General features: G+C 39.9%; 1 pseudogene; it reads left to right on the forward strand.

The window, feature by feature from the left end:
• LOC109694653 (carboxylesterase 1D-like) overlaps positions 1-13,548 on the forward strand; it is a 138,221-nt pseudogene that overhangs the window by 87,528 nt on the left and 37,145 nt on the right.

The following is a 13,548-nucleotide window of genomic DNA, read 5'->3' on the forward strand; positions in this document are numbered from 1 at the left end:
TCACCATTGGTGTGTTTCTGAGGAAAAACCTAAATAAATGCTCTAGCTTCCCCTGCTTTAGTTGACTTAACAGTTACTAATTTTGGAGGTCACATTTCTGGGAAATATATTATTAGACTCTCTCTCACTATGATGTTGATACAACACCTCTGATGTGTGGAATGTGATGATAACATTTGTCTAGGTGCCTTTTCAATGACTTTACAGCTATTCTTGCTGAAAACTCTGTATCTTCACTTGGCCTTGAAGATGTCTAATGGATGACTGGAATTGAATGAAAAGCTTTGTTATTTCTGCTTTCATTTTATATCTGACTCCTTTTCTGCCTTCTATGTTGGGTCAGATTATCTTCAGCTCTGCATGTGATGTGTTAGTCATTTGAGAAAAGCTTTGTTTTGAATACAATATAGAGTCAAGGCTGAAGACAATGATCAACTGCCAGGAGAAGAAATGCCAGACCATGAAAGGAGCAAAAAGAGGTGGCACCCAAATCCCTGGAGATCTCTACCTATTCCCAGAAAAGGCATGAATATTTTCCCCATATACTAGCCTATCTTCCTCATTACTCCTTTCCTATATATGTGACTCCTCAACCCCCTGGAGTTGAAAAATTGATTTATAAGCAAAACTCCATTTCTCCATTCTTTGGCCACCAAATGGAGCCTTCCTTTCCCTATACTATGGCATTGATTTTGGTAGCAGATGAACCATCTCCAGACTACTACTAGCCACCAATGTCAACAAAGTGTGTTGTACCATGAGCCTTGATCCTCCAATACCACAACACTGAGTTATAACCAAGGTCTACTGCTGAGCTGAACTCATGGCCCAAATCTCATGGCCAACCAGCCACAAGTGACACTGTAATAGATGTAACAGATGTTCCATACACTGGATTGTCTATGTCCACAAATATGCCTGGGGAATGGGGCTGTTAGGATCTGCCCAGTGTTAGGTTTTACCAGCCAAGCACTGAGTTTAGGTCCAAATTCTCATGTTTATTACCCTATCCGATCCCCTAGGAAATAGGGTCTCACGTAATACTATGCTGCCTATGGATGATGTAGTGTTGGTAAAGGGAGTCCCTTGGCCACCTAGGCTGATACTGAGCTCCTAAATCTCTCACACAAGGACCTACACAATCTTAGGGGAGCTTTTGAGCCCATGATTCAGTTGGCAGTGATGCAGGTCAAAACACAACTCTGTCCCAGTTGGACAAAGAACTTCTGTATAGTATTAGGGTAGTTCTAGAGCCCTGATATGTAAGCCCTGGTCTGGAAGTGGCTGTTGGGGCATGAGTGGTAGATACCATGCCTCCACTACCAAGGCTGGTCCTAACCTGGGTGGCACCTGAGTCTTATAGCAGAAGGGGTCTGCAGTGTCCAGAAAATGATGGATGTGCCTTGGGCTCACTCCAAGGCTGGAACTGATGGGGCCAAAAAGGAGGTCCATCATAGTGCATAGATGGCTGCCTGATTATAGAGCCATTCCAGAAACTCTGACATCTGTATTATGAGTGAGGCCTTCAATTTCTATTACCAGGTGCGTGGTCTCATGGTGGTAAGCCTGACACTGAGTTCCAAGACAATGTCCTGTGCTAGAATTTGTGTCCTGCTCCTTGCTTTCCACAGTGGTAGGAGGAAAGATCACCACTCTTTGCTGCTTGTTTAGCTCATCTGGTGGTTCAGTGTGAAGGTATTGGCCTGGTGGTGGTAAGGGGTCATGGGGCTTTGTCCAGCACTGAATGTCACTGATGCATGTCTGGGTTTCAAGACCAAAGTCTGTACTTAATTTTCTCTCCTTCACCAAACAGGAAGCTATTTCTGCAAACTGAACTGCTTGGAGTTGTGGGAGACGTGGTACAGGTAACTTTCTTTCCTACCTTCTTCAATGCATCTTTTCATTTTCTTATACTAAAACAGGCACTCTGGTCTCTCTCACCTGATTTCCTTAGCTCTTGGGAGGGTAGTTTGGTATATGAATTGCTGCTCAACTTGATGTATTTGTGGGTAGAGATCGATAGATGATCTTAAATACCATCTTGCTCTGTCATTTTTAATGTAATTAAAAATTAACACCATTTAAAAACTGTCATTTATGACATTAAGATTTCAGAAGAATATGTATTGGATCAAAGGCCAGGACTTGTTCAAAAAATTATTTGCCTTATGTTCTACAAGTTCACTTTCCTTAAGGCCTTGTGTTCCGCAAGTCCACTTTTTTGTTCTGAACAAACTATTTTTTAATACCATATACTATTTACTTTTGAACATAGCCACATCACTACAACCCATCAGTTATGGAAATAACAGACTTTACAGTTACCACTCTTTTTCCATCATTGTATAAGAATAAAATAGGAGATTCCAAGATGGCGGCTAGAGTGAGGAGCAGAAAGTGAGCCTCCTATAGTGAAATCTTGGAGAGACGCTGGAGACACACTATGCAGGCATAATCACTGAGGAGAGGCATAACTTTGACCCCTCCACACCTCCAACCAGCACAGAGAAATCCACTTCACGTTAAACAGAGAAATGAGGAGGGTCCCCGGGTCACCAGTCGCCAGGGCCCAGATGGCTTGGGAAGACGCGGACCAGCTTACTGTCAATTAGTACACAAACGCTCCCTGTTTATACCTTTGAAACTTTCTTCTCTGAAACCTTGTTCTGCTTTCTCCCTCTTGTCTGTGTATTTGTTTTCCCCTTTTCTTTAACTTCTTGCTTTCCATCTCAGCTCACCCTTCCATTCTAAATATTACCATTATTACTATTACAAGCTAGAAAATACTTAATTGCACACAGTACAGGGACAGTAACAACACAAAAGACAATGATGGGGAGACAGAAAAAACAGGGAAACCAGTTTCCCCACAGCAAAAAATTAGTACAGGAACCAGAGGGGAATGAAGAGAACAGAAACTCAGATCCAGACTCCAACAAAATGAAGATAAACTATGCCAAAGGACCCAATGAAGCCCACAAGAATAATTTAAAAGAAGACATACTACAGGTACTCAATGACAATTTTATAGAGATGATACTGGATAGGGTCAACCAAAATGTACAGGAGACACTCAAGAAATTCCAAGACAACAAAAATAGAGAATTTGAAAAAGAAAAAGAAGAAATAAAGGAAACCATAGAATCACTGTATAAACACCAAAGTGAAAGAGAGAACACGATGAATAAACAGATAAATGAACTCAGGACAAAAATAGACAATATTAAAGAAGAAAACAGCCAGGACATGGAAAACCTCAGAAAAAAGAACACAACAGAACTGCAAAACAAAATGGAAGGCCAATCCAGCAGAATAGAAGAAACAGAAGACAGAATCTCAGAACTTGAAGATGAAATGGTAATTAAAGGAAAAACTGAAGAACTATTAATTAAACAACTCAAGACCTGTAAAAAGAAAATGCAAGAACTCACCGACTCCATCAAAAGACCAAACTTGAGAATCATGGGCCTCAAAGAAGGAGAAGAGGTGCAAGTGAAGGGAATGCATAATCTATTCAACAAAATAATAATGGAAAATTTCCCAAATCTAGAGAAAGATATTCCCATACAGATGCAAGAGGCCTCCAGGACACCAAACAGACCAGATCAAAATAGAACTACCCCACGACATATCATCATTAAAACAACAAGTTCAGAAACTAAGGAAAGAATGTTGAAGACTGTAAGAGAGAAAAAACAAGTAACATACAAAGGTAAACCCATCAAAATCACAGCAGACTTCTCAACAGAAACATTAAAAGCAAGAAGAGATCTTCCGGGCACTAAATGAAAATAACTTCAACCCCAGGATACTCTACCCAGCAAAACTATCATTCAAAATAGATGGAGCAATAAAAGTCATCCATGAGAAGCAGAAACTAAAACAATATGTGACCACAAAGCCACCACTACAAAAGATTCTGCAAGGGATTCTGCACATAGAAAGTGAAACTGAACATAACCATGAAAAGACAGGCAGCACCAAACCACAGGAAAAGAAAAAGCAAGACAGTAGAGAGTAACCTCAACTTAGGTATACGCAATCAAACCTTCAAACAACTAAGACAACTAAATAACAGGAATCACCACATACCTATCAGTACTAACACTTAATGTTAATGGACTTAATTCACCCATCAAAAGGCACCGCTTGACGAAATGGATTAAAAAGGAAGATCCAACAATTTGTTGCTTACAGGACACCCATCTCACCAACAGAAATAAGCATAGGCTTAGGATGAAAGGCTGGAAGAAGATTTACCAAGCCAATGGCCCCCGAAAACAGGCAGGAGTAGCAATACTTATCTCTGACAAAGTAGACTTCAAACCTACATTGATCAAATGAGATAAAGAAAGACATTCCATACTAATAAAAGGGGAAATAGACCAAGAGGAAATAATAATCATCAACCTGTATGCACAAAATGTCAACGCACCCAATTTCATCAAACATACCCTGAAAGACCTAAAAGCATATATAAACGCCAACACAGTGGTTGTGGGAGACTTTAACACTCCATTATCATCAATAGATAGGTCATCCAAACAAAAAATCAATAAAGAAATCCAAGATCTAAAATATGCAATAGATCAAATGGACTTAGTAGATGTCTACAGAACATTTCATGCAACCTCTACAAAATATACATTCTTCTCAGCAGCCCATGGAACCTTCTCCAAAATAGATCATATCCTAGGGCACAAAGCAAGTCTCAGCAAATATAAGAAAATAGAAATTATACCGTGCATACTATCTGATCACAATGCAGTAAAAGTAGAACTCAACAACAAAAATAAAGACAAAAAACATGCAAACAGCTGGAAACTAAATAACTCATTACTTAATGAAGAATGGATCATCGATGAAATAAAAGAGGAAATTACAAAGTTCCTGGAAGTCAATGAAAATGAAAATACAACCTACCAGAACCTATGGGACACAGCTAAGGCAGTCCTGAGAGGAACGTTTATAGCTATGAGTGCATATATTAAAAGGACTGAAAGATCCCAATTCAATGACCTAATGATACATCTCAAACTCCTAGAAAAACAAGAACAAGCAAATCCCAAAACAAATAGAAGGAGAGAAATAATAAAAATAAGAGCTGAAATCAACGAAATAGAAACCAAAAAAACCATACAAAGAATTAATGAAACAAAAAGATGGTTCTTTGAAAAAATAAACAAGATTGATAGACACCTGGCAAACCTGACTAACATGAGGAGAGAAAAAAACCCATTTAGTAGAATCAGGAATGCAAAAGGGGAGATAACAACAAACACCATGGAAGTCCAGGAAATCATCAGAGACTACTTTGAGAACCTATATTCAAATAAATTTGAAAATCTAAAAGAAATGGACAGATTTCTAGATACATATGATCATCCAAAACTGAACCAAGAGGAAATTAATCACCCGAATAGACCTATAACACAAAATGAAATTGAAGCAGCAATCAAGATTCTCCCCAAAAAGAAAAGTCCAGGACCTGATGGATTCTCTGCTGAATTCTATCAGACCTTTAAAGAAGAATTGATACCAACTCTCCTTAAACTGTTCCACAAAATAGAAAGGGAAGGAAAACTGCCTGACACATTTTATGAAGCCAGTATTACACTCATCCCAAAACCAGGCAAAGACACCTCCAAAACGGAGAACTATAGGCCAATCTCCTTAATGAACATTCATGCAAAAATCCTCAACAAAATAATGGCAAACTGAATTCAACAACACATCTAAAAGATTATTCATCACGACCAAGTAGGCTTCATCCCAGGGATGCAGGGGTGGTTCAACATATGAAAATCAATAAATGTAATAAACCACATTAATAGAAGCAAAGAAAAAAACCACTTGATCATCTCAATAGATGCAGAAAAAGCCTTTGATAAGATCCAACATCATTTTATGATAAAGGCTCTAAGAAAACTAGGAATAGAAGGAAAGTACCTCAATATTATAAAAGCTATATATGACAAACCTACAGCCAGCATTATACTTAATGGAGAAAAACTGAAACCATTCCCTCTAAAATCAGGAACCAGACAAGGATGCCCACTATCTGCACTCCTATTCAACATAGTACTGGAATTCCTAGCCAGAGCAATTAGGCAAGAAGAAGGAATAAAGGGAATACAAATAGGTAAAGAAACTGTCAAAATATCCCTATTTGCAGATGACATGGTCCTATACCTTAAAGACCCAAAAAACTCTACTCAGAAGCTTATAGACATCATCAATAGCTATAGCAAGGTAGCAGGATATAAAATCAACATAGAAAAATCATTAGCATTTCTATACACTAACAATGAGCAAGCTGAAAAAGAATGTATGAAAACAATTCCATTTACAATAGCCTCAAAAAAAATCAAATACCTAGGTGTAAACCTAACAAAAGATGTGAAAGACCTCCACAAGGAAAACTATACACTTCTGAAGAAAGAGATTGAGGAAGACTATAGAAAGTGGAGAGATCTCCCATGCTCATGGATTGGTAGAATCAACATAGTAAAAATGTTGATACTCCCAAAAGTAATCTACATGTTTAATGCAATTCCCATCAAAATTCCCATGACATTCATTAAAGAGATTGAAAAATCTACCGTGAAATTTATATGGAAACACAAGAGGCCACGAATAGCCAAGGCAATACTCAGTCAAAAGAACAATGCAGGAAGTATCACAATACCTGACTTCAAACTATATTACAAAGCAGCAACAATAAAACAGCATGGTACTGGCATTAAAACAGACATGAAGACCAGTGGAACAGAATAGAGGACCCAGATATCAAGCCACACAACTATAACCAACCCGTCTTTGACAAAGGAGCGAAAAATATACGATGGAGAAATAGCAGCCTCTTCAACAAAAACTGCTGGGAAAACTGATTAGCAGTCTGCAAAAAACTGAAACTAGATCCATGTATATCACCCTATACCAATATTAACTCAAAATGGATCAAGGATATTAATATCAGACCCCAAACTCTAAAGTTGATACAGGAAATAGTAGGAACTACTCTGGAGTTAGTAGGTATAGGTAAGAACTTTCTCAACGAATCCCCAGCAGCACAGCTACTAAGAGATAGCATAGATAAATGGGACCTCATAAAACTAAAAAGCTTCTGTTCATCAAAAGAAATGGTCTCTAAACTGAAAAGAACACCCACAGAGTGGGAGAAAATATTTGCCCACTATACATCAAAGGACTGATAACCAGAATATATAGGGAACTTAAAAAACTAAATTCTCCCAAAATTAATGAACCAATAAAGAAATGAGCAAGTGAACTAAACAGAACTTTCTCAAAAGAAGAAATTCAAATGGCCAAAAAACACATGAAAAAATGCTCACCATCTCTAGCAATAAAGGAAATGCAAATTAAAACCACGCTAAGGTTCCACCTCACCCCTGTTAGAATAGCCATCATCAGCAACACCACCAATAGGTGTTAGCGAGGATGCGGGGAAAAAGGAACCCTGTTACACTGTTGGTAGGAATGTAAACTAGTACAGCCACTCTGGAAAAAAATTTGGAGGCTACTTAAAAAGCTAAACATTGATCTACTATTTGATCCAGCAATACCACTCTTGGGGATATACCCAAAAGACTGTGATACAGCTTACTCCAGAGGCACCTGCACACCCATGTTTATTGCGGTACTATTCACAATAGCTAAGTTATGGAAACAGCCAAGATGCCCCACCACTGACGAATGGATTAAGAAAATGTGGTATCTATACACAATGGAATTTTATGCAGCCATGAAGAAGAACAAAATGTTATCATTCGCTGGTAAATGGATGGAATTGGAGAACATCATTCTGAGTGAGGTTAGCCTGGCCCAAAAGACCAAAAATCGTATGTTCTCCCTCATATGTGGACACTAGATCAAGGGCAAACACAACAATGGGATTAGACTTTGAGCACATGATAAAAGCGAGAGCACACAAGGGAGGGGTAAGGATAGGTAAGACACCTAAAAAATTAGCTAGCATTTGTTGCCCCTAAAGCAGAGAAACTAAAGCAGATACCTTAAAAGCAACTGAGGCCAATAGGAAAACGGAACCAGGAACTAGAGAAAAGGTTAGATCAAAAAGAATTAACCTAGAAGGTAACACACACGCACAGAAAATCAATGTGAGTCAATGCCCTGTATAGCTATCCTTTTCTCAACCAGCAAAAACCCTTGTTCCTTCCTATTATGGCTTATACTCTCTCTACAACAAAATTAGAAATAAGGGCAAAATAGTTTCTGCTGAGTATTGAGTGGGTGGAGGGGAGAGGGAGGGGGCGGAGTGGGTGATAAGGCAGGTGGTGGGGGCAGGGGGGAGAAATGACCCAAGCCTTGTATGCACATATGAATAATAAAAGGAAAAAAAAGAATAAAATATGTAATCACTTCCTCATTGTAAAATAATTAATTTTTTAACAGAAATCTCTTCTATTTATTTATTTAAAACAATCTTGGTCCTGTTCCATTACATCAAACCAGAGTAAAATTTGAGTGATAAATATCAAAAATCACTTGTGAACTTCCCAGTTTTCAGTAGAGGGAAGAACTATAAGGAGGTAAACATGATTCTTTCCTTTAAGGCTCCTTAGTGGGCTCATGAAATACAGTAGAATTTGGACAGGATAGAAATCTAAGCAAGGAGATAAATTAGATACCAATACCAAAAGTACTTCAGTTTTTCTCTGTAACATGTGGAAATAGGCAAGATACAAGTCCTCAGAAGACTAAACTCACAGGTAGATCAGAGGTTGGGGCTGGCAGAGTTTTCTCTTTAGTATTTACCCTCTTTTGTGGAGGAAAAAGTCAACCATTTTGGTAAATAATTGAAGAATTTGATAAATGGAAGGATGGATTAGATCCAGGGGCTGTGGAAAGATGGAGTTGGTTTATGTAAGGGCATTCTGTCCAAATATTCCTGACCTGAAGTTAGTGAGTTCCCTGACCCTGGTCCTGTGCAGCAGGTCAATCATTTGGCAGGAATTTTCAGAGCTAATTTAGGCATCAGAAGGGCCTTGGATAAGTTGTAAGATCAATTCCAAAGGGGTTAACCTAATCTATGAAATAAAGGCTCTGGGAAACAGAGAAGCATCCTAATCTCTAAACTGAGAAGCTTTGGGACTATGAGATGCTCTGAAAACTTCCAGCTTTTTCTGAAAACCCCAGACCAAACATTTATCCTGCCTAAAGTCATCTTCCTTCTGTTGCCTGCCTTTGGGGAATTCACAGTGCACTGAGTTTACAGTCCTTTGGGAAGAAACCCTTATACAAGAAGTTGTTGGACAGGTTTATGGCCATCTGTAATTCAGAGTTGGATACAGACTGTTCTCAAATAGAGTGAACTGTGTGGGAGTCGTTTGGAGATCCCAATAGACACCCAGGGACTTCTTTGGAAGAAGGAGGGCTTTTGAGTCATTTTAGATTGTGTAATTGGGTTGAGTCGGTAGAATTTTGATGAGTTCCACATCTTGGGCAGAACCGGCACATTCTCTTGGAGCACAAGAGACTTCACTGGCCTTGGACTACTGTCCTTCTGCAGTGTGGCTCTGTGCTTGTGTCTGGATCTCTCTCATTGTTTGCCTGGCTTGGGGGTGAGTTTTGGAATTCAAATTTTGGGGTGCACATTTGAAAATCCTTGTCCTGAGCACAGATGGGTGAAGCTGCGTACAGAGCAAGGGCAAACAGTAGTGGTTTGTAGTGGTGTTTACCCTCTGAACTTGGATTTGGACTGAAAGTAGCAAAACCCAACCAGCTCCAGCTTTACAGAGACACAGGGAAGGATGAAAACACTGAGACCACAGCTGCGGGTGTCAGGTGCAAGTGGACGAGTAACCTTACACCTCAACATGAAGAATTAAGGGAACTCAGTTTATTTTCCCTGTGATTTTGAATCCATATCTGGGCAGATCAAAGAGAAAGATATCAGAATATTAAAAACATCAACTTAGAGCCACAGTGAGCATTTGCCTAAGGACTTCTGAATTGTGTGTCCTTAGGCACAGTACTTATTTTGCTGTGCCTAGGTTACCCATCTCCTTTGTTGTGGTTTGTTGTGTGTGTTTCCCCTGGAAGGAAGAGAGGAGACAGGGTAAACTGGCTAGGGTTGGCTTGGTAGAATTACTTTAGTGGACTTTGGGGCACAAAAGCTGTCCCTATTAGTCTGATGTCAGGATCTGGATTGTTAGGGCACAAATATGGGAGCCTAAAGAGTAAGGATCTGATGAAAGAGGTGTTTGGGGTGTGGTATCTGGATTGGTTGGACCCAGGGGGCAATAGCTCCTTCAGGCTCAGCAAGGTCTCTCAGGTAAAAGCATCAAATACAAAAAATAAAATCCATGGTTGTTACAGAGGTGCAGCAGGGGACCTTAACAAACTATGGTGACATTTTTCAGAGGGAGAAACTGAGACTCACAGAGAAGTGTACATGCCTTAGGTCACCTGGAAAACCATACACTCTTTCTCTGGTCCCTGAATGCAGGGCCATTGCTTGACCATCAGTGCCTTGACAGCTTCAGTCTTTTTTGGATTTTATCTTCTTTATGGATGTGTGACACTGTGAGAGGCTGGAACTGAGTGTGAGACAGAGAAAGATAGACCCCAGCTTGGAGTGGAGCATTATTATTCCAGCAATGCCTCCTCATTTCCATCTTTAAGAAGTCATACAGGATGTTTACAAATTCTTAGTTTGCTCATTTGTTTAGTGGACATATTCACATTGTCCTAGCAAGGCTAATGAAGTAAATTCAGAGGAACTGGAATGCAAATTTTGTGTGTGATATGTTCAAGTGTACACATTCCATATGACATAGGGGTGACTGCTGTATTCTTCTTTATGCCTCTCGCTATATCCAACCACTTTTCCACCTGCTTCTACCACTTCTGCCTACTTCATCTGGGTGGAAGGTAACCACCAAGCCAATACAGAACACATCTAGTGATTTCTGCTCAGACTTTACCCTCCTTCATCCCTTTGAAACACTCAACACTTTTCCCAGTCCCTTGTCATCTTGTCCCTAGGTCCACTGTACAGTTCCCTTTTGCCACCACTCTGGTGGGTGTTCTAGTCCCAGTTGTATCTATCCCTGTGTTTTATTCTCAGCTCTTTCTTTTTGCTCACTTTTGCCCCTGCAGTGAAGTCACACACATCCATGTGGTGTATCCTCTCACCTGCAGGTAGCTGGCTTTTTCTGCCTCCCCATGGACCTCATTTAGTTGTGAGTCATCCATATCCTATGGAGTCTTCCTATCTGAATATCTCAATTTTCCTATCTGTGCCTGTATAAGGGAACAAGCATCATGTAGTAATGTATTACACTCTACTTTCTCTTTCACATCTCCCATATTTGGACAGGGACTAACTCATCCTTCTTCATTAAAATTTTCCCTCAATTATAAAAGGGATCTATGTCCATTGCAGAAATCTAAGAATGCACAAAGGAAAAAAGCAACATGCAATGCAATCACCTACATACCCGTCACTGTACATGCTGCTGGGGAAGTGCATTGCCATATCACTAATAATGATTAGCAATGGCAACAAAAGGAAACTGCATGGGATTAGCTCTTATTCACACAAGACGAGAATATGGTTTTGTAACCTGGCTTTCCATAAATACTTTCCAGTGTTATTGGCTATTCTTGATATACAAATGGTCCCCAACTTAGGGTAGGGATCATGGTAAACTCATGATCTTGAAGTAAAAAATGTCATGTCAAAACTACCTAAATTTTTAACATCTTTACAAGTCTCATAGAAAGTTTCTCTTGATATTATTTGTAGTAATTAGTAACAACGACTAAAACAAATATCTAGAGACTAGAACTGGCTATCAAGCATGAGATATAGAATTTGATTCCTGTAAAGACTTTCCAGTTTCATTGTCTGTTTTTCCGTTAGACCAAATAGGAATTTTCTTTACTTTTCTAGAACATACTTTGAGAGAGATGTTGGCATATTGTCTGTATTCAACAGGGGGCAATTAGAAAGACAAGAAGATAGAAATTATGTCCTATGATAAATGCTGTGACAAATTGAGGCTATTGAGGCCAGACAACAGAAGATACTATGCATGGGTGTCCATGCCCAAATATCTGAAAGTCCACCTGCCATTTGATCCCATAGCAGGTAAAACCAGGACAGATGAGGAAGAAACAGGGAGATGGGGAACAATTGTCTGTTCCTCAACAATGCAGCCAGCATGGAATATAGGAACCTGACACCAGTACTCCCACATCTGATGGCCATGCTCAGAACCACCAGAAGACTATTCCAGAAGCTTCTCATGTCCTTCACCCCAGAACTGTTCTTTCTCCTTATTTGTCTATTAAATAAGGCCCAATCATGTAACCTGGTGTTCGTGGACTCCTTGACATTCACCTACTCATCCAGGATTATCTTCCAGTTCCCATGAATTCTACTTGGTGGAATTCATAGGTCACTTGCCCTTCCCACCTAGGCCCTGTGTGTGGCTGTCTCTGACACTATGTACAGTCTCTTTTCTCTTCTCTATCCCCCTTCCAGTTTCATCTTTCCTTATTCAGCTCTCCACTTGCCATAAATCCCAGTTTCTTCATTGTAGCATCTGCTAGGCCTTCCTCCCGCCTCTGACTCTTGTAGCACCCTTCTGATTCCTCTCCAAGGATGAACCTCTTTCTTCCCAGTGTTAGGTCAGGTAAGTCTATGGCACCTTCTTGCTATGAGGTCAGCACTCCTGAGAATAGAAGCCACCACTTGTTTATCCTCTCATCCTGCATGCGGCTTAGCACTAGGATATTAATGGATAAATGTCCCAGAGGCCAGCCAGACACTGGTGACTCACGCCTATCTCAAAAATACCCAACACACAAAAAAAAGATCTGGTGGAATTGGCTCAAGTAGTTGAGCCCTTGCTTAGCAAGAATGAGACCCTGAGTTCAAACGCCACCACACACTCATAAACAAAAATTTCCAGAGGCTTCTCAGAATGAACCAAGTGTCTGCTCATTCCCAGCAGCTCTCCTATTTGCTGTAACTCTTGGGTGGATGCTTTTCTACCTCCAATTCCAATTTAGTCCTTCCATCAACTCTCAGTTAGGAAGGATAGGTTTCTTCATCCTTACTTTACAGGAGAAAAAGACCTAAGGCCTAGAAGGTTTGCGTGATTTATTCAAGGTCACATGCCCAGAAAGTGGGAAAATCTACCAGAAAGCCAGGCCAACTTTTCCCTTCTGATATGACTTCATTTCTTCTCTATGCCCAGCAGAACACCTACCTATAATTGACACTTGCATAGCAATGTCCTGGAGAAGTATGTGAGCTTATAAGGGTTTGTACAGCCTGTGACTGTTTTCCTTAGAGTCCCTTTTGCCAAACTACTTCTTGGATTCCTGAGATTTGCTCTACCACAGCCTGCAGAGCCAGAAAGCTTCTTGTTGTACTAAGCCAGTGGGATTTTTTGACCTCTTTTTCATCAGGATATTTGTCTAAGAGTGATTAAGGAAGGAATCAAGGTAACCCTCTGACTGGCTTATACTCTGTTCTGCAATAATCAATAA

Source organism: Castor canadensis, chromosome 15 (assembly GCF_047511655.1).
Source record: "Castor canadensis chromosome 15, mCasCan1.hap1v2, whole genome shotgun sequence".
Lineage (NCBI taxonomy): Eukaryota > Metazoa > Chordata > Mammalia > Rodentia > Castoridae > Castor > Castor canadensis.